This window comes from Rutidosis leptorrhynchoides, chromosome 5 (assembly GCF_046630445.1).
Source record: "Rutidosis leptorrhynchoides isolate AG116_Rl617_1_P2 chromosome 5, CSIRO_AGI_Rlap_v1, whole genome shotgun sequence".
In the NCBI taxonomy this organism is placed as follows: Eukaryota; Viridiplantae; Streptophyta; class Magnoliopsida; order Asterales; family Asteraceae; genus Rutidosis; species Rutidosis leptorrhynchoides.
In genome coordinates this window covers 384,102,142-384,130,000 of record NC_092337.1, presented here as the reverse complement: position 1 = coordinate 384,130,000, position 27,859 = coordinate 384,102,142, and positions in this window count along the sequence as shown.

Sequence of the window (27,859 nt, the reverse complement as noted above, 5' to 3'; positions counted from 1 at the left end):
TGAAAGAATTCAATGCCAAAATTGTCGTTCTAAAAAAATTACATAAATATATGTCATTTTACCTAAGTAAAAGGTTTTCGGTTCAAACAATAATTTCATATTTAAGTACAATACTATGAGAAGTTTTAATATATGAAACAACCCTAAAACGGTGTGTATTTTACGAAATAAATCACACACACATTTAAGACCATTCACTACGCATCACTTAAATGTTGTGGTGTTGTGGGGTGAAAGGCGTGGCATTGTTGTCGGACTGAGATAGCGCTTTGCTAAATGTATTGTTGTGCTGTTCTGGGGCGCTGATGTGACATTTATTTTTCATTTTTTATTTCTTTTTACATATTGTATAACAAACTTAATAAAATTAAAGACATCAAATTAAATTGCTTAATTAAATATAAAAAATACATAATATTAAAATGCTTAAGATAAAATTACATAATATTAAAATTTTAATTATTAACGCTACGGAAGTTTGATGGCAAGGTCCAAATGTGCTCGGTAAGGTCGTCTTGTAGTCTGCCGTGCACTCTCCGATCTCTAACTCTCTATTAATCATATCCCGATCTCTTGATCTATTTCTGATATTCCTTGTTGGACGATTCTGTGAGTTAGCAAACATTGCTTCTTCGATTGAGCTAATTTAAAAACAGTTATCTTCTTGAATCATGTTGTGCAACAAAATACAAGTATTCACGTATTTCTTTAATTTATAAAATCATATAGATCTTGCGGGGGATTTTAGAATCACAAATCTAACTTAAAGAACACCAAATGCTTTTTCAACATCTTTCTAGGAACTTTCTCGAAACCTTTTTGAACTTCACATGTTTCTCATTCGTCGATTGTGAATACCCTTTAATAAGGGTTGCCCAATCCGGATATATATCATCAGCAAGATAATACCCTTTTGTGTAGACCTACCTATTTACAAAAAATGATGCAGGTGGCGGGGATCCATTTTTAAGTGAATCAAAAGGAGAAGAATTATTCAAAACATTAATATCATTATTTGAACCCGCCATACAAAAAAACGTGTGTCAAATCCACATATCATGTGAATGGTGTGTCTAACTCCGAGTTTTCATAGTTTGATTAGTGTTCATTATTGGGGTTTTGATTTATGTGTTCTTGAGTAAACCAAATAGTTGATAATTGGGTGATTGAGCTAGTAAATGGTGTTGATGACCATTGTTGGCGGGTTTTGGGTTGGATGATGAAATTGATTAGTTGATAATCATGTTCGGGTGTTAATATCACTAGTTAACTTAGGTTATAAGTGATTAATTGTGTTATCTTGCAAATGGGTGTTTTGACTTGAGATTAGGTCAAAATGGGTTTTGTGTCAAATGGTGTAAGTAATATGTTTCGATGATGAAACCTTGAGTAAAATGAATTGCTGGAACATAATCACTAGTCGATTGTGATTATGGGTGTTTCGGGTGAGATTTGACTTAGTCAATTGGAGGTAAGTGCTAATGGGTAGAAATTTTCACTTATGGTGTTTTGGGTATAAGCTAGAGTGTTTAGCTTATTTGTTTGTGAATTTCTTAGGTGATTTGCATTTGGACGTTTAGGAGCTCAAGCGGGATTGCTTTTCAAGTAATCTAGGTGAGTGGAATATTTATACGTTTATGTATATAATTTGGTTGTGTGCGTGCAACGTGGTAAGTGTTATCCGATAGGATACGCTTTTCGTGGGCCACATTTGAGTTGGGAAAAAATATAGTGAGTGATATCCGTATGGATAGCTCTTCATTGGCTATATCTGGTTTGCGTTATGTGGTGAGTGATATCCAGAAGGAATGACTCTTTGTCGACCACGATTGGAGGCGAGGCATGTGGCGAGTGATTAATGTTTGACCTATCACTCTTCGTCGGTCACATGTGTGAGTTTGGTTATGTGGCGAGTGATTAATGTTTGACCTATCACTCTTCATCGGTCACATGTGTGAGTTTGGCTATGTGGCGAGTGATTAATGTTTGACCTATCGCTCTTCGTCGGCCACATGTGTGTGTTGGGGTAAGTGGTGAGTGTTATCCGTTTGGGGATTCGCTCTTCGTTGGCTACTTATCGTAGGATGATAAGCGGTTTCACTTTTCTTCGGCCATCCTTGTGATTGAGGTAAGTGTTAACGTTTCGGTTGCACTTTTCGTCGGCCTCATGGTGTGTAGTGGTGAGTGGTTAATGATTCTGACCTACCGCTCTTCGTCGGCCACGTACGCGTTGCGATGGGTGGTGAGTGGTTAACGTATTTGACCTACCGCTCTTCGTCGGCCACCATCGAGTCAAATGTCGACATTGAATATATTGGGTTGTGTATGTGTTATTAACGGTGTACGTATGATTATTCGATTATTGCGGTTTGCTAATGATATTGCGTTGTTTGTGTAGGTGTATGCAAGTGATTGAATTATGTATGTATGCGTATAAGTATTGCATTCACTAAGCATTAGCTTACCCTCTCGTTGTTTACATTTTTAGGTTCGAAGGTGGATGTGGCAAGGGTATGCTCGGGATTAGATGATTTCCCCTTTTGATGCTTGCTTGGATTACTTTTGGTTTCGACTTAGGATTGGGTAGTTTATCCTCAAACATCATGCTCGTAGTTGTGTTTGGAACTTAAACTCATGTAGTCAAAAACTTGTATTTTGTACGAAAGTCGTAAAACGGTCGACGTGGGCCCGGTGTCGTAAAACTTGTTTTATTATTAAAACGTGTTAGTGTTACATATTATAATGTGTTGTGAAAGTCATTTCATCTAAAAGTGTCGGGAACTGGGAGATCTTTAAACGAAAATTGGAAAATCTGGACAGCGGGCTGCCAGACCTTGTGCGCGCCGCACACATCAAGGGCTGCGCGCCGCGCACCCTTACTTTATATATAAAAAAAAATTACTGCGTAATCGGTTGGATAACGGGTTGGTTCGTTACAAGTGGTATCAGAGCATGGTCTAAGGGATTTAGTTGACTTGAGATAGGCGCCTAGACTTAGACTTTTGTGTGTGCTATTATGCGTGTAATGACCCTAGATTTTCCAACGTTTATTTATTAATAATTGTTATTATTAATACTTGTGATTTATTGAATGTATTGTTATACATTTACTTGTTGCCATGATTGCCCGTACTTGACTTTAATTGCCCGAAATATCTTTGTGACATACGAAACTTGCACGAATAATATTTTCAAGTATTATTTACATTCATGATTAAAGTTTATTAATCATTTTAATTAACTATGGTTTCTAGTTAATTACTTGGGCTTTTGTTGGATTAACTTGTGATTTACTTGAACTTGGGCTTGATTAATGTCATGGACTCATGATTATGGGCTTATAAGCCCACCCTACTCCTTAGTTGGACTATTTAGCCCATGTCTTTCATGTGTAAGTATTATTTTGCAATGGAACTAGATAGTTATTACTTAAGGAATCTTGCTACAACTCTTTCCCATAACAATACACCAAATAACCAACTTTATGAACCTTTACTTGCTTGTGACTAGTGTGCACTTCCCTCCCCCTCTCCTCTCCCAATGCCGTCGGCCTAGAAGGCCATGGAGGGAGTTTTTTGGTTCATTTTTGTATTACTCTTACTTGTATTCACTTCTCATTTCTCACACACTAAAATACCTCTCAACTTTCTCTCATTTCTCTCAAACACTTCTCTCTAAACTTGTAAGCAACTTGAATTTCTTTTCTCTTCTTCTTCTCTTTGTAAAACCGAAACACACACACATACATTATCATCATCATCACTTGTTCTTTGATTATTGTTTTGTTACTTGTTGTAGTTGTTACTTACTTGTAGTTATTACTTACATGTTTTCAAGAATCAAACTTACTAGTTTCATTCTTCTTTTATCTTGTATTTACAAGAACAAACAAGAGCATAAGCTTTCTAGTTATGTTCTACACTTGTTGTTTTAAAAAGATTTAAGTTCATGTGTTGTGAAAGCATACTTGTAATTCATGTTAGTAAACTTTAAAGTTTACTTTCTTAAAGATCAAACTTTGGTTTGAATCTTTAAAGTATGAACAACCCATGAACTTATTAACTTGTTTACTTAGCTTATTTACTTCATTTACTTGCACTTTAATTTCATGATTTATGTTCTTGTTGGTCAAGTGTTACTAGTTAACATTGATCTCATTAATCTTGAACTAAAAGTTAACTTTAAAAGTTCAAGAACATGTAAGTAAGTTTTCTTTAATTATAACTTTGTACACTTATGTTAGATCTAGACTTTTGAGTCTTGGATCTTCAAGATCTAACTAAGAACTATGTTCTACAACTTAAGATCTTGATTTCATAAGTTCACTTTCAAGTTTGTAACTTATTATTAGTTTTAAAGTTCATGTATGTGTTAGATCTAAGACTTTGATGTAACTTTGGTTCATCAAAATACTTGCAACACTTAAGTGAGTTGTGCTTCATGTCTTAGACTTACACTTGGGTTATGATGGTCAAACCTTGGTGAAAATGATTCAAACACATCAACGAGTTGTACACTTGAAGCTATATGCATCAAGGATGAGAACCGTGATAAGCATCGAGCACCAAGAACCACCGGAACCTACTGACCCTACTGTTTTACTGTTATTATGTCTGACCCGAACGACCTGGACTACTGTAATTATGATTTTATGATAGATCTGTTTGAATAAATAACTTTTCATATAGGACTCATCTTAATCCGAGTTACGGTTAAGGATTTATGGCCCTCCGATCGTCACTATGTCCATTTAACGTTGTGCTAAAAGTTCTGACCTACTCGCACTTAGACCGTCGCCACGGTCAAACGAAGACGAGTTTGCTTCTGTAATTTTTACCACAACTAAAGGACTCATATACGGAGCCATGGCCACTGGTCTCACCTTATTTCAGTAGGTATAGAGGCCGTGGTGACTGAACGAACTCAGCCTTTGTTTTAAACTCTTTTTATGAACGAAACTTGCTTTACACCTTTTGTTTGATGATGAATGATGATGACCTTTAAGACCTTATTTACATACTTTTAAACCTATTCAGACGATTTACTGACTTAGTACTATTTGACTTAGGTTGAGGACCCGTTTGGACAACCTTAATTACTTGCTTACTTTCCGAGTCATACTTTACCGCTACTTTATCATTGTGAGTTATAACATTCCCTTTTTTACTTTAACTTATTTTGGGAACTGAGAATACATGCGGATTTATGTTTTACATACTAGGAACGAGTACTTAAACTTATATATGTGTGGGTTATACAACGGCATAAACATTCCCTTTAGCTCGGTAACGTTTAATCATTGGTTTTTGAACCGTGAACGCGAATCTTAGATATGGATCCATAGGGTTTGACATCCCCACTCGGGCTAGTGGCGCTAGCATTTAACGAGTGTTTAATACTTCGTAAATATACGCACTTTCCAAGTGTACTTTCAAGGGGTATAAATGTTAATTTAGTTACCAAGTGCCCACGGTTAACATATACTTTATCATACTGTTTTGAAACGCTCTTTGTAGCACTGAAATCTCGTGGCCTACCTTACATTGCTGTTATACTTAAACTATAGCTCACCAACCTTTGTGTTGACGTTTTTAAGAATGTTTTTCTCAGGTGCTTAAGGTTATTTGCTTCCGCTGTCGTGCTAGTCTTGCTGTAGACACCCGCTGCTCTAGTGTTATCATCGCATGAACTGTTTATCTTGCATTCAAACTTTAATACATTTGAAACTATGTTTTGTAATGACCTAAGGGTCACATACATTTATTCATGCTTGCTATTCGTAGAAGCATACTGTTGGTGTAAAACAATTGACGTCGGCTATGACGTCACCTTTTTATCGTGAATGCAACTTCTTTTATTACAGCATGTAGTACTTAACCTTGTAATGATCCTGTTGTTGATGATTCGTACACTATGGTTTTGTACGGGGCATCACATTTGGTATCAGAGCATTGGTTGTAGGGAATTAGGTTGCATTAGTGAGTCTAAGACCGACCTGAGTAGGATTCACTAATAGGACTAATCTACAACTTGCTAGTTTACTTGTTTCCGCTGAACTTACTACATGCTGCTGCTTACTTTTATTGCTATATGCCGTATGCTATTACATGATTTCACTACTGTATGATATTACTTGCTTTCGATTGCATGCTACTACTGCACGATTCGTTATTATTGCCATGTTACTTATTGTTATACATGATTTAAACTGTTGGCCTAATACGTGCTTGCTTTATGACTTACTGACATGGAAAAATTTATTTTTCCTTGTTCAGATGTCGGATACTCCACCTGCTATCATTTTGGGCAGTTCAGACTCGTCAGCCACCCACCTGCTGCTGCTGCCGACACACCAATCCCGCTACCCACGAGTGATCCCAGCGCTTCATCTTCCGGGACTAGCAGCCAGGCGCCTGCCCCAGGGGTTACTTCTAGCGGAGCCCAGGACCCTTCGGAGATTCCAGCTCCATCTGCCCCCGGACCCTCAGGATCACAACCCTGCTCCGGTGAGATTGTGATTCCCGCGGAGTTCAGGGAAGGTCCTTTCCGTAACCGGTATCGCCATTGGTGCCGACGCGCCCCTGATGGACGTCTCATTTCGATCGGACCCGCTCGTTACCAACAGATGATGGCCGCTCAAGGACGACAAGTTCAGCCACCCGTACAGCCACCACATGATTCGGACGACCCGTCATCCACTGATGCTTCATCCGAAAACACCTCCTCAGACGACTCCAGTGATGATGAGGACCTTGCTGATGTACCTATACAGGCACCCTCCACCCCGCTGAAGAAGCGGTACCATTTTGATGGCACCGTCATTCCAGGGGTGAATGGAGGTCATGCTTTCACTGACGCATTTGGTCGGCGTCGTAGGGTTACTGCTCGTAAGCGGCTTGTGTCGTACCCTGCCGACCCACAAGTGCGTAAGACACCCCGTTACGTACTGACTATTTCTGGAGCCGGAACATCTGCACCCCGTTATTTAATGTCTGCACCACCGGCACCACCCGCACCACCAGCACCGCCAGCACCGCCAGCACCGCCATCTCCCACTGTCGAGGAATTGACAAGGGAGGTGGAGATCCTTCGAGCTCGAGTTGCTGAGCTAGAGGACCAGATGGCCCATGTTATGGACATCCTTCACCCACCTTCACCGTAGGGTTTTTGTATTTTAGATTTCATTATGTAATCTAGTTGTAGTTTTATGTTTCACTTATGTATTGTACGGACTTATTCAGATGTATGAAACTTATTATTATTAATGGAACTTTGCGTTATTTAATTCTTGCACGATGTTCTATTTACATTACTGTATGATGATTCTGTGGTATTTGTACCTAGATGCTTTATTTAATAACATGTGATGTTTTGATTCCATGTTGGTTACTATATACGGTATTATTACTATTTGAATGCTGGATTTTGACTTGAGTCAAAATTTTTGTTTAGAACACCATGGCTAACGGTCGATCCACACCTACTGCTGCTCAAATTGAAGAGATGATCCAAGAACGTGTAGCCGCAGCCATTGCGGAAATGCAACCCCAAGCTCCACCGCCACCGCCACCACCACCGGTTATGCAGCCCATTCGAAATGGGTGTACTTACAAGGAATTCCAGAGCTGTAAACCACATAACTTCAGCGGCACTGAGGGACCGGTTGGTCTCACCAGATGGTTCGAGAAACTTGAATTAGTATTCCGAGTTAGCAACTGTTCGGAGGACAACAAAACCAAATTTGCCTCTTGCACGCCGTCTGATGGCGCGCTCACATGGTGGAACACAATGGCACAGGCACAAGGCATTGATGAGGCGTATGCTATGCCATGGGAAGAATTTAAGTGTGCCATGATTGAGGAGTATTGTCCGAGAACCGAAATCCAAAAGATGGAAATGGAATTCATGCAGTTAAAGGCCGTTGGGAACAACCTTGATGGTTACAATAGGAGATTTTTGAAACTAGCCCTGATGTGTCCGACAATGGTCACCCCAGAATTCAAGCGAATGGAGAGATACTTCTGGGGACTCCCTAAGAGCATTAAGGGAAACGTCACCTCGTCCAAACCACCAAATGTCCCAGAAGCGATGCGCATGGCGCATACTTTAATGAATCAAATAACCATCGATGAACCGGAGAAAACTAAGTCTGGAGCGGGTACTAGTGAGAAGTGCAAATGGGATAACCACAACAACAACAACAACAACAACAACAACAACAACAACAACAACAACAACAACAACAACAACAACAACAACAACAACAACAACAACAACAGGGGAAGGAACTATGAACAGAACCCGGCGAAACGACATGAGGGTTTCAGAGGAAACAACAACGGTGGAAACCCCAACCCCAACAACAACACCAACTCCAACCCGAACTACAAGGGAACCCTACATCAATGCAAAAGGTGTTACAAACACCACACTGGGTATTGCAATGTTGTCTGCAAGAAGTGCCAACGGTCTGGGCATGTTGGAAAAGACTGCAAGGTCACCACTTTGAATGGGAAGCCAAACACCAACGGGCCGAAGAAGTGTTATGAATGCGGGCAGACGGGCCATTTCAGAAATGCGTGTCCAAATAAGCGAAAAGATGGCTGACCACCGCGCGCTAGAGCTTTCAATGTTAATGCAAGGGACGCACGCGAAAACCCCGACTTGGTGACAGGTATATTCAAAATCAACAATCTTTTAGCTTCTGTCTTGTTTGATACTGGTGCGGATAGAAGTTATGTATGTAGACATTTTTGCGATAAGATTAATTGGTCGTTAGTCTCGTTAAAAGAGAGTATGCTTGTCGAGGTTGCCAATGGAAAACTTGAGAAAGGTGACCATATTAGTCGAGGAGCTATTATCAACATAGCTGGTGCAGATTTCGAAATCGATTTGATACCTATCAAATTGAGAAGTTTTGACGTGATCGTCGGTATGGATTGGTTGAGCAAGATAAGAGCCGATATTATTTGTGGAGATAAAGCTCTTCGTATACCACAAGGAGACAGTGAGCCACTGATCATCTACGGAGAGAGATGTACCTCGAAGCTGAACCTCATTAGTTGTGTGAAAGCATAAAAGATTATGAAGAAGGGACGTCTTGCTGTCCTAGCACATGTGAAAACGGTAGAAACTGAGGTGAAAAGCGTGAACGACGTTCGAATTGTGAACAAATTTTCCGATGTCTTCCCAGAGGAATTGCCGGGATTGCCACCGCAGAGAGCAGTTGAGTTTCAAATTGATTTAGTGCCAGGAGCTGCACCTGTAGCTCGCGCACCTTATAGACTCGCACCTTTCGAGATGCAAGAATTACAGAGCCAACTACAAGAACTACTTGACCGAGGATTTATCCAACCAAGTTTCTCGCCTTGGGGCGCACCAGTTCTGTTTGTGAAGAAGAAGGATGGATCCTTCCGTATGTGTATCGTGTAGTGACCCGAAATTTTTCATGTTTATATATATTAATTGAGATTGATATTTACATGATTAAATGTTTCCAACATGTTAAGCAATCAAACTTGTTAAGACTTGATTAATTAAAATATGTTTCATATAGACAATTGACCACCCAAGTTGACCGGTGATTCACGAACGTTAAAACTTGTAAAAACTATATGATGACATATATATGGATATATATATATATAGTTAACATGATACTATGATAAGTAAACATATCATTAAGTATATTAACAATGAACTACATATGTAAAAACAAAACTACTAACTTAATGATTTTTAAACGAGACATATATGTAACGATTATCGTTGTAAAGACATTTAATGTATATATATCATATTAAGAGATATTCATACATAATAATATCATGATAATATAATAATTTAAAATCTCATTTGATATTATAAACATTGGGTTAACAACATTTAACAAGATCGTTAACCTAAAGGTTTCAAAACAACACTTACATGTAACGACTAACGATGACTTAACGACTCAGTTAAAATGTATATACATGTAGTGTTTTAATATGTATTTATACACTTTTGAAAGACTTCAATACACTTATAAAAATACTTCTACTTAACAAAAATGCTTACAATTACATCCTCGTTCAGTTTCATCAACAATTCTACTCGTATGCACCCGTATTCGTACTCGTACAATACACAGCTTTTAGATGTATGTACTATTGGTATATACACTCCAATTATCAGCTCTTAGCAGCCCATGTGAGTCACCTAACACATGTGGGAACCATCATTTGGCAACTAGCATGAAATATCTCATAAAATTACAAAAATATGAGTAATCATTCATGACTTATTTACATGAAAACAAAATTACATATCCTTTATATCTAATCCATACACCAACGACCAAAAACACCTACAAACACTTTCATTCTTCAATTTTCTTCATCTAATTGATCTCTCTCAAGTTCTATCTTCAAGTTCTAAGTGTTCTTCATAAATTCCAAAAGTTCTAGTTTCATAAAATCAAGAATACTTTCAAGTTTGCTAGCTCACTTCCAATCTTGTAAGGTGATCATCCAACCTCAAGAAATCTTTGTTTCTTACAGTAGGTTATCATTCTAATACAAGGTAATAATCATATTCAAACTTTGGTTCAATTTCTATAACTATAACAATCTTATTTCAAGTGATGATTTTACTTGAACTTGTTTTCGTGTCATGATTCTGCTTCAAGAACTTCGAGCCATCCAAGGATCCATTGAAGCTAGATCCATTTTTCTCTTTTCCAGTAGGTTTATCCAAGGAAATTAAGGTAGTAATGATGTTCATAACATCATTCGATTCATACATATAAAGCTATCTTATTCGAAGGTTTAAACTTGTAATCACTAGAACATAGTTTAGTTAATTCTAAACTTGTTCGCAAACAAAAGTTAATCCTTCTAACTTGACTTTTAAAATCAATTAAACACATGTTCTATATCTATATGATATGCTAACTTAATGATTTAAAACCTGGAAACACGAAAAACACCGTAAAACCGGATTTACGCCGTCGTAGTAACACCGCGGGCTGTTTTGGGTTAGTTAATTAAAAACTATGATAAACTTTGATTTAAAAGTTGTTATTCTGAGAAAATGATTTTTATTATGAACATGAAACTATATCCAAAAATTATGGTTAAACTCAAAGTGGAAGTATGTTTTCTAAAATGGTCATCTAGACGTCGTTCTTTCGACTGAAATGACTACCTTTACAAAAATGACTTGTAACTTATTTTTCCGACTATAAAACTATACTTTTTCTGTTTAGATTCATAAAATAGAGTTCAATATGAAACCATAGCAATTTGATTCACTCAAAACGGATTTAAAATGAAGAAGTTATGGGTAAAACAAGATTGGATAATTTTTCTCATTTTAGCTACGTGAAAATTGGTAACAAATCTATTCCAACCATAACTTAATCAACTTGTATTGTATATTATGTAATCTTGAGATACCATAGACACGTATACAATGTTTCGACCTATCATGTCGACACATCTATATATATTTCGGAACAACCATAGACACTCTATATGTGAATGTTGGAGTTAGCTATACAGGGTTGAGGTTGATTCCAAAATATATATAGTTTGAGTTGTGATCAATACTGAGATACGTATACACTGGGTCATGGATTGATTCAAGATAATATTTATCGATTTATTTCTGTACATCTAACTGTGGACAACTAGTTGTAGGTTACTAACGAGGACAGCTGACTTAATAAACTTAAAACATCAAAATATATTAAAAGTGTTGTAAATATATTTTGAACATACTTTGATATATATGTATATATTGTTATAGGTTCGTGAATCAACCAGTGGCCAAGTCTTACTTCCCGACGAAGTAAAAATCTGTGAAAGTGAGTTATAGTCCCACTTTTAAAATCTAATATTTTTGGGATGAGAATACATGCAGGTTTTATAAATGATTTACAAAATAGACACAAGTACGTGAAACTACATTCTATGGTTGAATTATCGAAATCGAATATGCCCCTTTTTATTAAGTCTGGTAATCTAAGAATTAGGGAACAGACACCCTAATTGACGCGAATCCTAAAGATAGATCTATTGGGCCTAACAAACCCCATCCAAAGTACCGGATGCTTTAGTACTTCGAAATTTATATCATATCCGAAGGGTGTCCCGGAATGATGGGGATATTCTTATATATGCATCTTGTTAATGTCGGTTACCAGGTGTTCACCATATGAATGATTTTTATCTCTATGTATGGGATGTGTATTGAAATATGAAATCTTGTGGTCTATTGTTACGATTTGATATATATAGGTTAAACCTATAACTCACCAACATTTTTGTTGACGTTTAAAGCATGTTTATTCTCAGGTGAATATTAAGAGCTTCCGCTGTTGCATACTAAAATAAGGACAAGATTTGGAGTCCATGTTTGTATGATATTGTGTAAAAACTGCATTCAAGAAACTGATTTCGATGTAACATATTTGTATTGTAAACCATTATGTAATGGTCGTGTGTAAACAGGATATTTTAGATTATCATTATTTGATAATCTACGTAAAGCTTTTTAAACCTTTATTTATAAAATAAAGGTTATGGTTTGTTTTAAAAATGAATGCAGTCTTTGAAAAACGTCTCATATAGAGGTCAAAACCTCGCAACGAAATCAATTAATATGGAACGTTTTTAATCAATAAGAACGGGACATTTCAGTTGGTATCCGAGCGTTGGTCTTAGAGAACCAGAATTTTGCATTAGTGTGTCTTATCGAGTTTGTTAGGATGCATTAGTGAGTCTGGACTTCGACCGTGTTTACTTGAAAAATGATTGCTTAACAAATTTTGTTGGAAACTATATATTTTTAACATGTGAATATTATGTGATATATTAATCTCTTAACGCGTTTGATATTATGTGATAGATGTCTACCTCTAGAACAAGTCCCATTGACTCACCTAATAATAATGAAGAGTCAAATGTAAATTGGAATGATTCGTGGACTGATTCACAAGTTCCCGAAGAGGAACCGGAAGAAGAGTCGGAACCGGAAGAAGAATCGGAACCGGAAGAAGAGTCGGAACCGGAAGAAGAATCGGAACCGGAAGAAGAATCGGAACCGGATGAAGAAATAGAACCGGTGGGGGAAATAATAAAACGGTTAAGTAAAAGAAAATCCTCAACCAACCGACCAAGGTTAATTATGGTCAATGGTGTTTCTGCCAAGGAAGCAAAATATTGGGAGGATTACCAATTCTCCGATGAATCGGATTCCGACGAGAATTCCGATGATGTTATAGAAATTACCCCAACTGAATTTAAAAAGGCAAAAGAAAATAATAAGGGAAAGGGCATAAAAATAGAGAAATCTAATTCTAACCCCGATGAACTTTATATGTATCGTCAACCCCCGAAGTCCTTAAGTTGTAACAATGACCCGGGAACCTCTAAACCACCAGGTTTTTCTAAACCAATGTGGATAACGACGGCTCATATTAGGGGAAAATCATATATCCCTAGAAACTTGGCAAAACGAACCAAAACCGAAGAAGAAGAAACAAGCGAGTCGGAATAAGATAGTTGTATTCATGTGGTGTAATATATGTAATATAGTGTGCTTATGCTTTATGATATATGTAAAAATTGCTTGTATTAATAAGTATTTTTTTTTATGAATCTAACTCTTGTCTATTTTACAGTATAAAAACGCAAAATGGATAGACAACCCAATATTTTAAGAGACCTACCCGGAGACATGATTGATGAAATCTTGTCTAGAGTCGGTCAGAATTCCTCGGCACAACTATTTAAGGCGAGATCAGTTTGTAAGACATTCGAAGAACGTTCCAAGAATGTCTTGGTTTATAAGAGACTTTCGTTTGAAAGATGGGGGATATCACATTGGGAAACCCATAAGTTACGATGTGTTTACTTTGACGCATATATTGCGGGGAACCCAAATGCTATTTTACGCAACGGGTTAAGAAATTATTTTGACTCAATGTATCCGAATATAGGACTTCATGATTTAGAAAAAGCGGCTAACATGCAACATAAAGAAGCATGCTATGCTTATGGATTAGTAATGTTCGCTTCTCACCAAAGTGAGAAAAAGAACATCGGGCTACAGCTATTAAACAAAACGTTCCCACAAGTGACGGAGTCGGTTATTGGGGTAAGAAATGAGGTTTTTAGATTGTTACGGGACTGTTGGACATTACGTAACCCTCGTCCCTTTGACGACGTTACAACACGCTGTCTTATCAATGGCCATAACGGTTATGTTGCACAAGACCAAGGATGGGAAGTAGTCCTAGTAAAACCAGAATGCATGACTTGTTTCTGGACGTATGAATTACGTGTCTTTATTGCCTTTGCTGAACGACTTGTGTATTAGCTAGAATTATCTTCACAACTATCTTGTATCAAAGTTATTGTGTGCTATATTTCATGCTTTATGTAAAATAAGCGGTATTGTAAGTTTGTAAAATATTGTATAAAAGTTTGAACGCGAAATATTATTATAATCAGTTTTTCATATAGAATTGTAGTAGTTGAATTGTATATTAGCTACTAAGTATGAACTTAACGGGTAGGTACTACCCGAATTTAAACTTATAAAACGCTAATATGAAGAAAAAGCTTTTATAAATGAGTTCATATTATGCTACGAAATACTATTAACTACTCTTAATATTCTGTATGATTAACTTGTTCCATTTGACTATTTTGAAGGAAATGGCACCGACTACTCGACACACCGTGAATATGAATGAAGAGGAATTCCGTACTTTTCTAGCTTCAAACATAGCCGCAGTACAGGCTGCGCTACATACCAACAATAACCTTGGATCTAGCAGTACAGGAAATCGTGTAGGATGCACCTACAAAGAATTCACTGCCTGCAAACCTTTGGAATTTGATGGAACCGAAGGACCGATCGGATTGAAACGGTGGACCGAGAAGGTTGAATCGGTGTTTGCCATAAGTAAGTGTACGGAAGAGGACAAAGTGAAGTACGCTACGCATACCTTCACAAGTTCTGCGTTAACATGGTGGAATACCTATCTAGAGCAAGTGGGACAAGACGATGCGTACGCACTACCGTGGTCAGCATTCAAGCACTTGATGAACGAGAAGTACCGTCCCAGAACCGAGGTCAATAAGCTCAAGACAGAACTTAGAGGGTTACGAACCCAAGGATTTGATATTACCACGTACGAAAGACGATTCACAGAATTGTGCCTATTGTGTCCGGGAGCATTCGAAGATGAGGAAGAGAAGATCGACGCGTTTGTGAAAGGATTACCGGAAAGAATCCAAGAAGATATAAGTTCACACGAGCCCGCCTCCATACAACAGGCATGTAGAATGGCTCACAAACTCGTGAACCAGATTGAAGAAAGAATTAAAGAACAGACTGCTGAAGAGGCCAATGTGAAGCAAGTCAAAAGAAAGTGGGAGGAAAACGGTGATAAGAATCACCAATACAACAACAACAGCAATTACAACAATAATCGCAACAATTATCCCAACAATCGCAACATCAATCGCAACTACAACAAACGGCCCAACAACAACAACAACAACAACAACAACAGCAACTACAACAATCATCCCAACAACAATAATAACCGCAACAACAACAACAATCAGAAGCAGCTATGCCAAAGGTGTGAAAAGAATCACTCGGGATTCTGCACCAAATTTTGCAACAAGTGTAAAAGAAATGGTCATAGCGCGGCGAAGTGTGAGGTCTACGGACCAGGGGTTAATAGAACGAAAGGAACAAATGGTGTCGGAACGAGTAATGGCGGAGCAAGTAGTGTCGGAGCAAGTTATGCCAATGTAGTTTGTTATAAATGTGGAAAACCGGGCCACATTATTAGAAATTGCCCAAACCAGGAGAACACATAATGGACAAGGCCGTGGAAGAGTTTTCAATATTAATGCGGCAGAGGCACAGGAAGACCCGGAGCTTGTTACGGGTACGTTTCTTATTGACAATAAATCTGCTTATGTTTTATTTGATTCGGGTGCGGATAGAAGCTATATGAGTAGAGATTTTTGTGCTAAATTAAGTTATCCATTGACGCCTTTGGATAGTAAATTTTTACTCGAATTAGCAAATGGTAAATTAATTTCAGCAGATAATATATGTCGGAATCGAGAAATTAAACTGGTTAGCGAAACATTTAAGATTGATTTGATACCAGTAGAGTTAGGGAGTTTTGATGTGATAATCGGTATGGACTGGTTGAAAGAAGTGAAAGCGGAGATCGTTTGTTACAAAAATGCAATTCGCATTATACGAGAAAAAGGAAAACCCTTAATGGTGTACGGAGAAAAGGGCAACACGAAGCTACATCTTATTAGTAATTTGAAGGCACAAAAACTAATAAGAAAAGGTTGCTATGCTATTCTAGCACACGTCGAGAAAGTACAAACTGAAGAAAAGAGCATTAATGATGTTCCCGTCGCAAAAGAATTTCCTGATGTATTTCCGAAAGAATTACCGGGATTACCGCCACATCGATCCGTTGAATTTCAAATAGATCTTGTACCAGGAGCTGCACCAATAGCTCGTGCTCCTTACAGACTCGCACCCAGCGAGATGAAAGAACTACAAAGCCAATTACAAGAACTTTTAGAGCGTGGTTTCATTCGACCAAGCACATCACCGTGGGGAGCTCCTGTTTTGTTTGTCAAGAAGAAAGATGGTACATTCAGGTTGTGTATCGACTACCGAGAGTTGAACAAACTTACCATCAAGAACCGCTACCCACTACCGAGAATCGATGACTTATTTGATCAACTACAAGGCTCGTCTGTTTATTCAAAGATTGACTTACGTTCCGGGTATCATCAAATGCGGGTGAAAGAAGATGATATTCCAAAGACTGCTTTCAGAACACGTTACGGTCATTACGAGTTTATGGTCATGCCGTTTGGTTTAACTAATGCACCAGCTGTGTTCATGGACCTTATGAACTGAGTGTGTGGACCATACCTTGACAAGTTTGTCATTGTTTTCATTGATGACATACTTATTTACTCAAAGAATGACCAAGAACACGGTGAACATTTGAGAAAGGTGTTAGAAGTATTGAGGAAGGAAGAATTGTACGCTAAGTTTTCAAAGTGTGCATTTTGGTTGGAAGAAGTTCAATTCCTCGGTCACATAGTGAACAAAGAAGGTATTAAGGTGGATCCGGCAAAGATAGAAACTATTGAAAAGTGGGAAACCCCGAAAACTCCGAAACACATACGCCAGTTTTTAGGACTAGCTGGTTACTACAGAAGGTTCATCCAAGACTTTTCCAGAATAGCAAAACCCTTGACTGCATTAACGCATAAAGGGAAGAAATTTGAATGGAATGATGAACAAGAGAAAGCGTTTCAGTTATTGAAGAAAAAGCTAACTACGGCACCTATATTGTCATTGCCTGAAGGGAATGATGATTTTGTGATTTATTGTGATGCATCAAAGCAAGGTCTCGGTTGTGTATTAATGCAACGAACGAAGGTGATTGCTTATGCGTATAGACAATTGAAGATTCACGAACAAAATTATACGACGCATGATTTGGAATTAGGCGCGGTTGTTTTTGCATTAAAGACTTGGAGGCACTACTTATATGGGGTCAAAAGTATTATATATACCGACCACAAAAGTCTTCAACACATATTTAATCAGAAACAACTAAATATGAGGCAGCGTAGGTGGATTGAATTATTGAATGATTACGACTTTGAGATTCGTTACCACCCGGGGAAGGCAAATGTGGTAGCCGATGCCTTGAGCAGGAGGGACAGAGAACCCATTCGAGTAAAATCTATGAATATAATGATTCATAATAACATTACTACTCAAATAAAGGAGGCGCAACAAGGAGTTTTAAAAGAGGGAAATTTAAAGGATGAAATACCCAAAGGATCGGAGAAGCATCTTAATATTTGGGAAGACGGAACCCGGTATAGGGCTGAAAGGATTTGGGTACCAAAATTTGGAGATATGAGAGAAATGGTACTTAGAGAAGCTCATAAAACCAGATACTCAATACATCCTGGAACGGGGAAGATGTACAAGGATCTCAAGAAACATTTTTGGTGGCCGGGTATGAAAGCCGATGTTGCTAAATACGTAGGAGAATGTTTGACGTGTTCTAAGGTCAAAGCTGAGCATCAGAAACCATCAGGTCTACTTCAACAACCCGAAATCCCGGAATGGAAATGGGAAAACATTACCATGGATTTCATCACTAAATTGCCAAGGACTGCAAGTGGTTTTGATACTATTTGGGTAATAGTTGATCGTCTCACCAAATCAGCACACTTCCTGCCAATAAGAGAAGATGACAAGATGGAGAAGTTAGCACGACTGTATTTGAAGGAAGTCGTCTCCAGACATGGAATACCAATCTCTATTATCTCTGATAGGGATGGCAGATTTATTTCAAGATTCTGGCAGACATTACAGCAAGCATTATGAACTCGTCTAGACATGAGTACTGCCTATCATCCACAAACTGATGGGCAGAGTGAAAGGACGATACAAACGCTTGAAGACATGCTACGAGCATGTGTTATTGATTTCGGAAACAGTTGGGATCGACATCTACCGTTAGCAGAATTTTCCTACAACAACAGCTACCATTCAAGCATTGAGATGGCGCCGTTTGAAGCACTTTATGGTAGAAAGTGCAGGTCTCCGATTTGTTGGAGTGAAGTGGGGGATAGACAGATTACGGGTCCGGAGATTATACAAGAAACTACCGAGAAGATCATCCAAATTCAACAACGGTTGAAAACCGCCCAAAGTCGACAAAAGAGCTACGCTGACATTAAAAGAAAAGATATAGAATTTGAAATTGGAGAGATGGTCATGCTTAAAGTTGCACCTTGGAAAGGCGTTGTTCGATTTGGTAAACGAGGGAAATTAAATCCAAGGTATATTGGACCATTCAAGATTATTGATCGTGTCGGACCAGTAGCTTACCGACTTGAGTTACCTCAACAACTCGCGGCTGTACATAACACTTTCCACGTCTCGAATTTGAAGAAATGTTTTGCTAAAGAAGATCTCACTATTCCATTAGATGAAATCCAAATCAACGAAAAACTCCAATTCATCGAAGAACCCGTCGAAATAATGGATCGTGAGGTTAAAAGACTTAAGCAAAACAAGATACCAATTGTTAAGGTTCGATGGAATGCTCGTAGAGGACCCGAGTTCACCTGGGAGCGTGAAGATCAGATGAAGAAGAAATACCCGCATCTATTTCCAGAAGATTCGTCAACACCTTCAACAGCTTAAAATTTCGGGACGAAATTTATTTAACGGGTAGGTACTGTAGTGACCCGAAATTTTTCATGTTTATATATATTAATTGAGATTGATATTTACATGATTAAATGTTTCCAACATGTTAAGCAATCAAACTTGTTAAGACTTGATTAATTAAAATATGTTTCATATAGACAATTGACCACCCAAGTTGACCGGTGATTCACGAACGTTAAAACTTGTAAAAACTATATGATGACATATATATGGATATATATATATATAGTTAACATGATACTATGATAAGTAAACATATCATTAAGTATATTAACAATGAACTACATATGTAAAAACAAGACTACTAACTTAATGATTTTTAAACGAGACATATATGTAACGATTATCGTTGTAAAGACATTTAATGTATATATATCATATTAAGAGATATTCATACATAATAATATCATGATAATATAATAATTTAAAATCTCATTTGATATTATAAACATTGGGTTAACAACATTTAACAAGATCGTTAACCTAAAGGTTTCAAAACAACACTTACATGTAACGACTAACGATGACTTAACGACTCAGTTAAAATGTATATACATGTAGTGTTTTAATATGTATTTATACACTTTTGAAAGACTTCAATACACTTATAAAAATACTTCTACTTAACAAAAATGCTTACAATTACATCCTCGTTCAGTTTCATCAACAATTCTACTCGTATGCACCCGTATTCGTACTCGTACAATACACAGCTTTTAGATGTATGTACTATTGGTATATACACTCCAATTATCAGCTCTTAGCAGCCCATGTGAGTCACCTAACACATGTGGGAACCATCATTTGGCAACTAGCATGAAATATCTCATAAAATTACAAAAATATGAGTAATCATTCATGACTTATTTACATGAAAACAAAATTACATATCCTTTATATCTAATCCATACACCAACGACCAAAAACACCTACAAACACTTTCATTCTTCAATTTTCTTCATCTAATTGATCTCTCTCAAGTTCTATCTTCAAGTTCTAAGTGTTCTTCATAAATTCCAAAAGTTCTAGTTTCATAAAATCAAGAATACTTTCAAGTTTGCTAGCTCACTTCCAATCTTGTAAGGTGATCATCCAACCTCAAGAAATCTTTGTTTCTTACAGTAGGTTATCATTCTAATACAAGGTAATAATCATATTCAAACTTTGGTTCAATTTCTATAACTATAACAATCTTATTTCAAGTGATGATTTTACTTGAACTTGTTTTCGTGTCATGATTCTGCTTCAAGAACTTCGAGCCATCCAAGGATCCATTGAAGCTAGATCCATTTTTCTCTTTTCCAGTAGGTTTATCCAAGGAAATTAAGGTAGTAATGATGTTCATAACATCATTCGATTCATACATATAAAGCTATCTTATTCGAAGGTTTAAACTTGTAATCACTAGAACATAGTTTAGTTAATTCTAAACTTGTTCGCAAACAAAAGTTAATCCTTCTAACTTGACTTTTAAAATCAATTAAACACATGTTCTATATCTATATGATATGCTAACTTAATGATTTAAAACCTGGAAACACGAAAAACACCGTAAAACCGGATTTACGCCGTCGTAGTAACACCGCGGGCTGTTTTGGGTTAGTTAATTAAAAACTATGATAAACTTTGATTTAAAAGTTGTTATTCTGAGAAAATGATTTTTATTATGAACATGAAACTATATCCAAAAATTATGGTTAAACTCAAAGTGGAAGTATGTTTTCTAAAATGGTCATCTAGACGTCGTTCTTTCGACTGAAATGACTACCTTTACAAAAATGACTTGTAACTTATTTTTCCGACTATAAAACTATACTTTTTCTGTTTAGATTCATAAAATAGAGTTCAATATGAAACCATAGCAATTTGATTCACTCAAAACGGATTTAAAATGAAGAAGTTATGGGTAAAACAAGATTGGATAATTTTTCTCATTTTAGCTACGTGAAAATTGGTAACAAATCTATTCCAACCATAACTTAATCAACTTGTATTGTATATTATGTAATCTTGAGATACCATAGACACGTATACAATGTTTCGACCTATCATGTCGACACATCTATATATATTTCGGAACAACCATAGACACTCTATATGTGAATGTTGGAGTTAGCTATACAGGGTTGAGGTTGATTCCAAAATATATATAGTTTGAGTTGTGATCAATACTGAGATACGTATACACTGGGTCGTGGATTGATTCAAGATAATATTTATCGATTTATTTCTGTACATCTAACTGTGGACAACTAGTTGTAGGTTACTAACGAGGACAGCTGACTTAATAAACTTAAAACATCAAAATATATTAAAAGTGTTGTAAATATATTTTGAACATACTTTGATATATATGTATATATTGTTATAGGTTCGTGAATCAACCAGTGGCCAAGTCTTACTTCCCGACGAAGTAAAAATCTGTGAAAGTGAGTTATAGTCCCACTTTTAAAATCTAATATTTTTGGGATGAGAATACATGCAGGTTTTATAAATGATTTACAAAATAGACACAAGTACGTGAAACTACATTCTATGGTTGAATTATCGAAATCGAATATGCCCCTTTTTATTAAGTCTGGTAATCTAAGAATTAGGGAACAGACACCCTAATTGACGCGAATCCTAAAGATAGATCTATTGGGCCTAACAAACCCCATCCAAAGTACCGGATGCTTTAGTACTTCGAAATTTATATCATATCCGAAGGGTGTCCCGGAATGATGGGGATATTCTTATATATGCATCTTGTTAATGTCGGTTACCAGGTGTTCACCATATGAATGATTTTTATCTCTATGTATGGGATGTGTATTGAAATATGAAATCTTGTGGTCTATTGTTACGATTTGATATATATAGGTTAAACCTATAACTCACCAACATTTTTGTTGACGTTTAAAGCATGTTTATTCTCAGGTGAATATTAAGAGCTTCCGCTGTTGCATACTAAAATAAGGACAAGATTTGGAGTCCATGTTTGTATGATATTGTGTAAAAACTGCATTCAAGAAACTGATTTCGATGTAACATATTTGTATTGTAAACCATTATGTAATGGTCGTGTGTAAACAGGATATTTTAGATTATCATTATTTGATAATCTACGTAAAGCTTTTTAAACCTTTATTTATAAAATAAAGGTTATGGTTTGTTTTAAAAATGAATGCAGTCTTTGAAAAACGTCTCATATAGAGGTCAAAACCTCGCAACGAAATCAATTAATATGGAACGTTTTTAATCAATAAGAACGGGACATTTCATATCGACTACTGTGAACTCAACAAATTGACAATCAAGAATCGGTATCCTCTTCCCCGCATTGACGATCTTTTTGATCAACTACAAGGATCGAGTGTCTACTCAAAGATTGATTTGCTATCCGGTTATCACCAGTTGAGGGTGAAAGAAAGTGACATGATGAAAACTGCATTCAGAACTCGTTATGGTCATTATGAGTTTCTCGTGATGCCATTCGGTTTAACCAACGCACCTGCCGTGTTCATGGATCTCATGAATCATGTCTGCAAGCCGTACTTGGATAAGTTTGTTATCGTCTTCATAGATGATATCCTCATCTACTCTAAGAGCGAAGAAGAGCATGAGCAACACCTCCGACTAGTACTTGAACTCCTGAGACAAGAGCAACTTTACGCCAAATTCTCCAAGTGTGAATTTTAGTTGAAGGAAGTTCAGTTTCTGGGTCATGTTGTGAGCGACCAGGGTATCAAAGTTGACCCCGCCAAGATTGAAGCCATCAGCAAGTGGGAGACCCCCACTACTCCGATGCATATTCGCCAATTCCTAGGTCTCGCCGGTTATTACCGAAGGTTTATCGAAGGTTTCTCTCTGATTATGCGTCCTTTGACCGCACTGACTCACAAGGGCAAGAAGTTCATTTGGGAACCCGCACACGAATTAGCATTTCAAACTTTGAAGAAGAAGTTAACCACCGCACCTATCCTATCACTTCCTGAGGGCATTGACGACTTTGTTGTTTATTGTGATGCATCGAAGAGTGGTTTTGGTTGTGTACTGATGCAACGGTCAAAAGTTATTGCCTATGCCTCTCGCCAACTGAAGATTCACGAACGGAACTACACTACTCACGATCTCGAACTTGGAGCCGTTGTCTTCGCGCTCAAATTGTGGAGACACTATTTGTATGGGACTAAGAGCACTATTTTCACCGATCACAAGAGTCTCCAGCACATCTTCGATCAAAAGCAACTGAATATGAGACAGCGTCAATGGATTGAGACGCTCAACGACTACGATTGTGAACTACGTTATCATCCTGGCAAGGCCAATGTTGTAGCTGACGCTTTAAGCCGAAAGGAGAGGACGACACCTCTTCGTATTAGGGCTCTGAACATCACCATCCATTCGAACCTCAACAGCCAGATCAGAGTAACCCAATATGAGGCTCTCAAGAAGGAGAATATATCTCATGAACATTTGAACATACTTATCGCTCGATTCGAGGTTAGGGAGACTGGACTCCGATGTTATGCCAGAAGAATTTGGGTACCTCTTTATGGAGATCTACGGAATCTTATACTTAATGAAGCACACAAATCGAGATATTCGATTCATTCTGGAGTGGGCAAAATGTACCACGACCTTAAAGAACAGTATTGGTGGCCGAATCTTAAGAAGGATGTTGCGACTTATGTTGGTAAGTGTTTGACTTGTTCGAAAGTTAAAGCCGAACATCAGAGGCCTTCTGGATTACTGCAACAACCAGAAATCCCACAATGGAAGTGGGAAAGGATAACAATGGATTTCATCATCAAGCTACCAAAGACGGTGGGCGGATACGATACTATTTGGGTTATTGTTGACCGCCTTACCAAATCTGCACACTTTCTAGCGATGAAGGAAACGGATACAATGGAGAGACTTGCTCAACTATACATCAAGGAGGTTGTATCTCGTCATGGTGTACCTTTATGGATCATCTCCGATCGCGATCCCTGTTTTGCTTCTAGATTTTGGCGTTCTTTGCAAGAAGCCATGGGAACTCATCTTGACATGAGTACTGCTTATCACCCTCAGACTGACAGGCAAAGTGAACGAACGATTCAGATATTGGAAGACATGTTGCGTGCATGTGTCATTGATTTCGGAAAGGCCTGGGAAAGGCATTTGCCACTCGCCCAATTTTCTTACAAAAACAGTTATCACTCGAGCATTAATGCTGCACCTTTTGAAGCATTGTATGGCCGTAAGTGCCGATCTCCTATTTGTTGGGCCGAAGTAGGCGAAAAACAAATCACCGGACCCGAGGTAGTCCATGAAACAACGGAGAAGATTGCTCAGATTCAAGCTAGACTTAAGACTGCCCGTGATCGTCAAAAGAGTTATGCCGATCTTAAACGTAAGGACTTTGAATTCAACGTTGGTGATCGTGTAATGTTGAAGGTTGCACCTTGGAAAGGTGTAATCCGTTTTGGAAAACGTGGAAAGTTAAACCCACGATACATTGGTCCTTTTGAAATTTTGGAACGTGTTGGACCCGTTGCTTACCATTTGGATCTACCAGCACAATTGAGCTCAGTTCTCCTACCTTCCACGTGTCAAACTTGAAGAAGTGTCTTGCTGCACCTGAACTTATCATACCACTGGAAGAACTTACAATTGATGACAAACTCCACTTCGTGGAGGAACCTGTTGAAATTATAGATCGTGAGATCAAAACTTTGAAACGCAACAAGATTCCGATCGTCCGAGTACGATGGAATGCCAAAAGAGGACCTGAGTTTACTTGGGAGCGAGAGGATCAAATGATGCGGAAGTATCCTCACCTTTTCTCGACTCCTCCATCTACCTCAGCTTAAAATTTTGGGACGAAATTTTCTTTAACAGGTGGGTAATGTAACGACCCAGGATTTTCCAACGTTTATTTATTAATAATTGTTATTATTAATACTTGTGATTTATTGAATGTATTGTTATACATTTACTTGTTGCCATGATTGCCCGTACTTGACTTTAATTGCTCGAAACATCTTTGTGACATACGAAACTTGCACGAATAATATTTTCAAGTATTATTTACATTCATGATTAAAGTTTATTAATCATTTTAATTAACTATGGTTTCTAGTTAATTACTTGGAATTTTGTTGGATTAACTTGTGATTTACTTGAACTTGGGCTTGATTAATGTCATGGACTCATGATTATGGGCTTATAAGCCCACCCTACTCCTTAGTTGGACTATTTAGCCCATGTCTTTCATGTGTAAGTATTATTTTGCAATGGAACTAGATAGTTATTACTTAAGGAATCTTGCTACAACTCTTTCCCATAACAATACACCAAATAACCAACTTTATGAACCTTTACTTGCTTGTGACTAGTGTGCACTTCCCTCCCCCTCTCCACTCCCAATGCTGTCAGCCTAGAAGGCCATGGAGGGAGTTTTTTGGTTCATTTTTGTATTACTCTTACTTGTATTCACTTCTCATTTCTCACACACTAAAATACCTCTCAACTTTCTCTCATTTCTCTCAAACACTTCTCTCTAAACTTGTAAGCAACTTGAATTTCTTTTCTCTTCTTCTTCTCTTTGTAAAACCGAAACACACACACATACATTATCATCATCATCACTTATTCTTTGATTATTGTTTTGTTACTTGTTGTAGTTGTTACTTACTTGTAGTTATTACTTACATGTTTTCAAGAATCAAACTTACTAGTTTCATTCTTCTTTTATCTTGTATTTACAAGAACAAACAAGAGCATAAGCTTTCTAGTTATGTTCTACACTTGTTGTTTTAAAAAGATTTAAGTTCATGTGTTGTGAAAGCATACTTGTAATTCATGTTAGTAAACTTTAAAGTTTACTTTCTTAAAGATCAAACTTTGGTTTGAATCTTTAAAGTATGAACAACCCATGAACTTATTAACGTGTTTACTTATCTTATTTACTTCATTTACTTGCACTTTAATTTCATGATTTATGTTCTTGTTGGTCAAGTGTTACTAGTTAACATTGATCTCATTAATCTTGAACTAAAAGTTAACTTTAAAAGTTCAAGAACATGTAAGTAAGTTTTCTTTAATTATAACTTTGTACACTTATGTTAGATCTAGACTTTTGAGTCTTGGATCTTCAAGATCTAACTAAGAACTATGTTCTACAACATAAGATCTTGATTTCATAAGTTCACTTTCAAGTTTGTAACTTATTATTAGTTTTAAAGTTCATGTATATGTTAGATCTAAGACTTTGATGTAACTTTGGTTCATCAAAACACTTACAACACTTAAGTGATTTGTGCTTCATGTCTTAGACTTACACTTGGGTTATGATGGTCAAACCTTGGTGAAAATGATGCAAACACATCAATGAGTTGTACACTTGAAGCTATATGCATCAAGGATGAGAACCATGATAAGCATCGAGCACCAAGAACCACCGGAACCTACTGACCCTACTGTTTTACAATTACTGTGTCTGACCCGTACGACCTGGACTACTGTAATTATGATTTTCAGATATCTCTGTTTGAGTAGATAACTTTTCATATAGGACTCGTCTTAATCCGAGTTACGGTTTAGGATTTATGGCCCTCCGATCGTCACTATGTCCATTTAACGTTGTGCTGAAAAATTCTGACCTACTCGCACTTAGACCGTCGCCACGGTCAAACAAGTACGAGTTTGCTTCTGTAATTTTTACCACAACTAAAGGACTCATATATGGAGCCATGGCCACTGGTATCACCTTATTTCAGTAGGTATAGAGGCCGTGATGACTGACCGAACTCAGCCTTTGTTTTAAACTCTTTTTATGAACGAAACTTGCTTTACACCTTTTGTTTGATGATGAATGATGATGACCTTTAAGACCTTATTTACATACTTTTAAACCTATTCGGACGATTTACTGACTTAGTACTATTTGACTTAGGTTGAGGACCCGTTTGGACAACCTTCATTACTTGCTTACTTTCCGAGTCATACTTTACCGCTACTTTATCATTGTGAGTTATAGCATTCCCTTTTTTTACTTTAACTTATTTTGGGAACTAAGAATACATGCGGATTTATGTTTTACATACTAGGCACGAGTACTTAAACTTATATATGTGTGGGTTATACAACGGCATAAACATTCCCTTTAGCTCGGTAACGTTTAATCATTGATTTTTGAACCGTGAACGCGAATCTTAGATATGGATCCATAGGGTTTGACATCTCCACTCGGGTTAGTAGCGCTAGCATTTAATGAGTGTTTAATACTTCGTAAACATACGCACTTGCCAAGTGTACTTTCAGGGGGTATAAACGTTAAGTTAGTTACCAAGTGCCCACGGTTAACATATACTTTATCATACTGTTTTGAAACGCTCTTTGTAGCACTAAAATCTCGTAGCCTACCTTACATTACCGTTATACTTAAACTATAGCTCACCAACCTTTGTGTTGACGTTTTTAAGCATGTTTTTCTCAGGTGCTTAAGGTTATTTGCTTCCGCTGTCGTGCTAGTCTTGCTGTAGACACCCGCTGCTCTAGTGTTATCATCGCATGAACT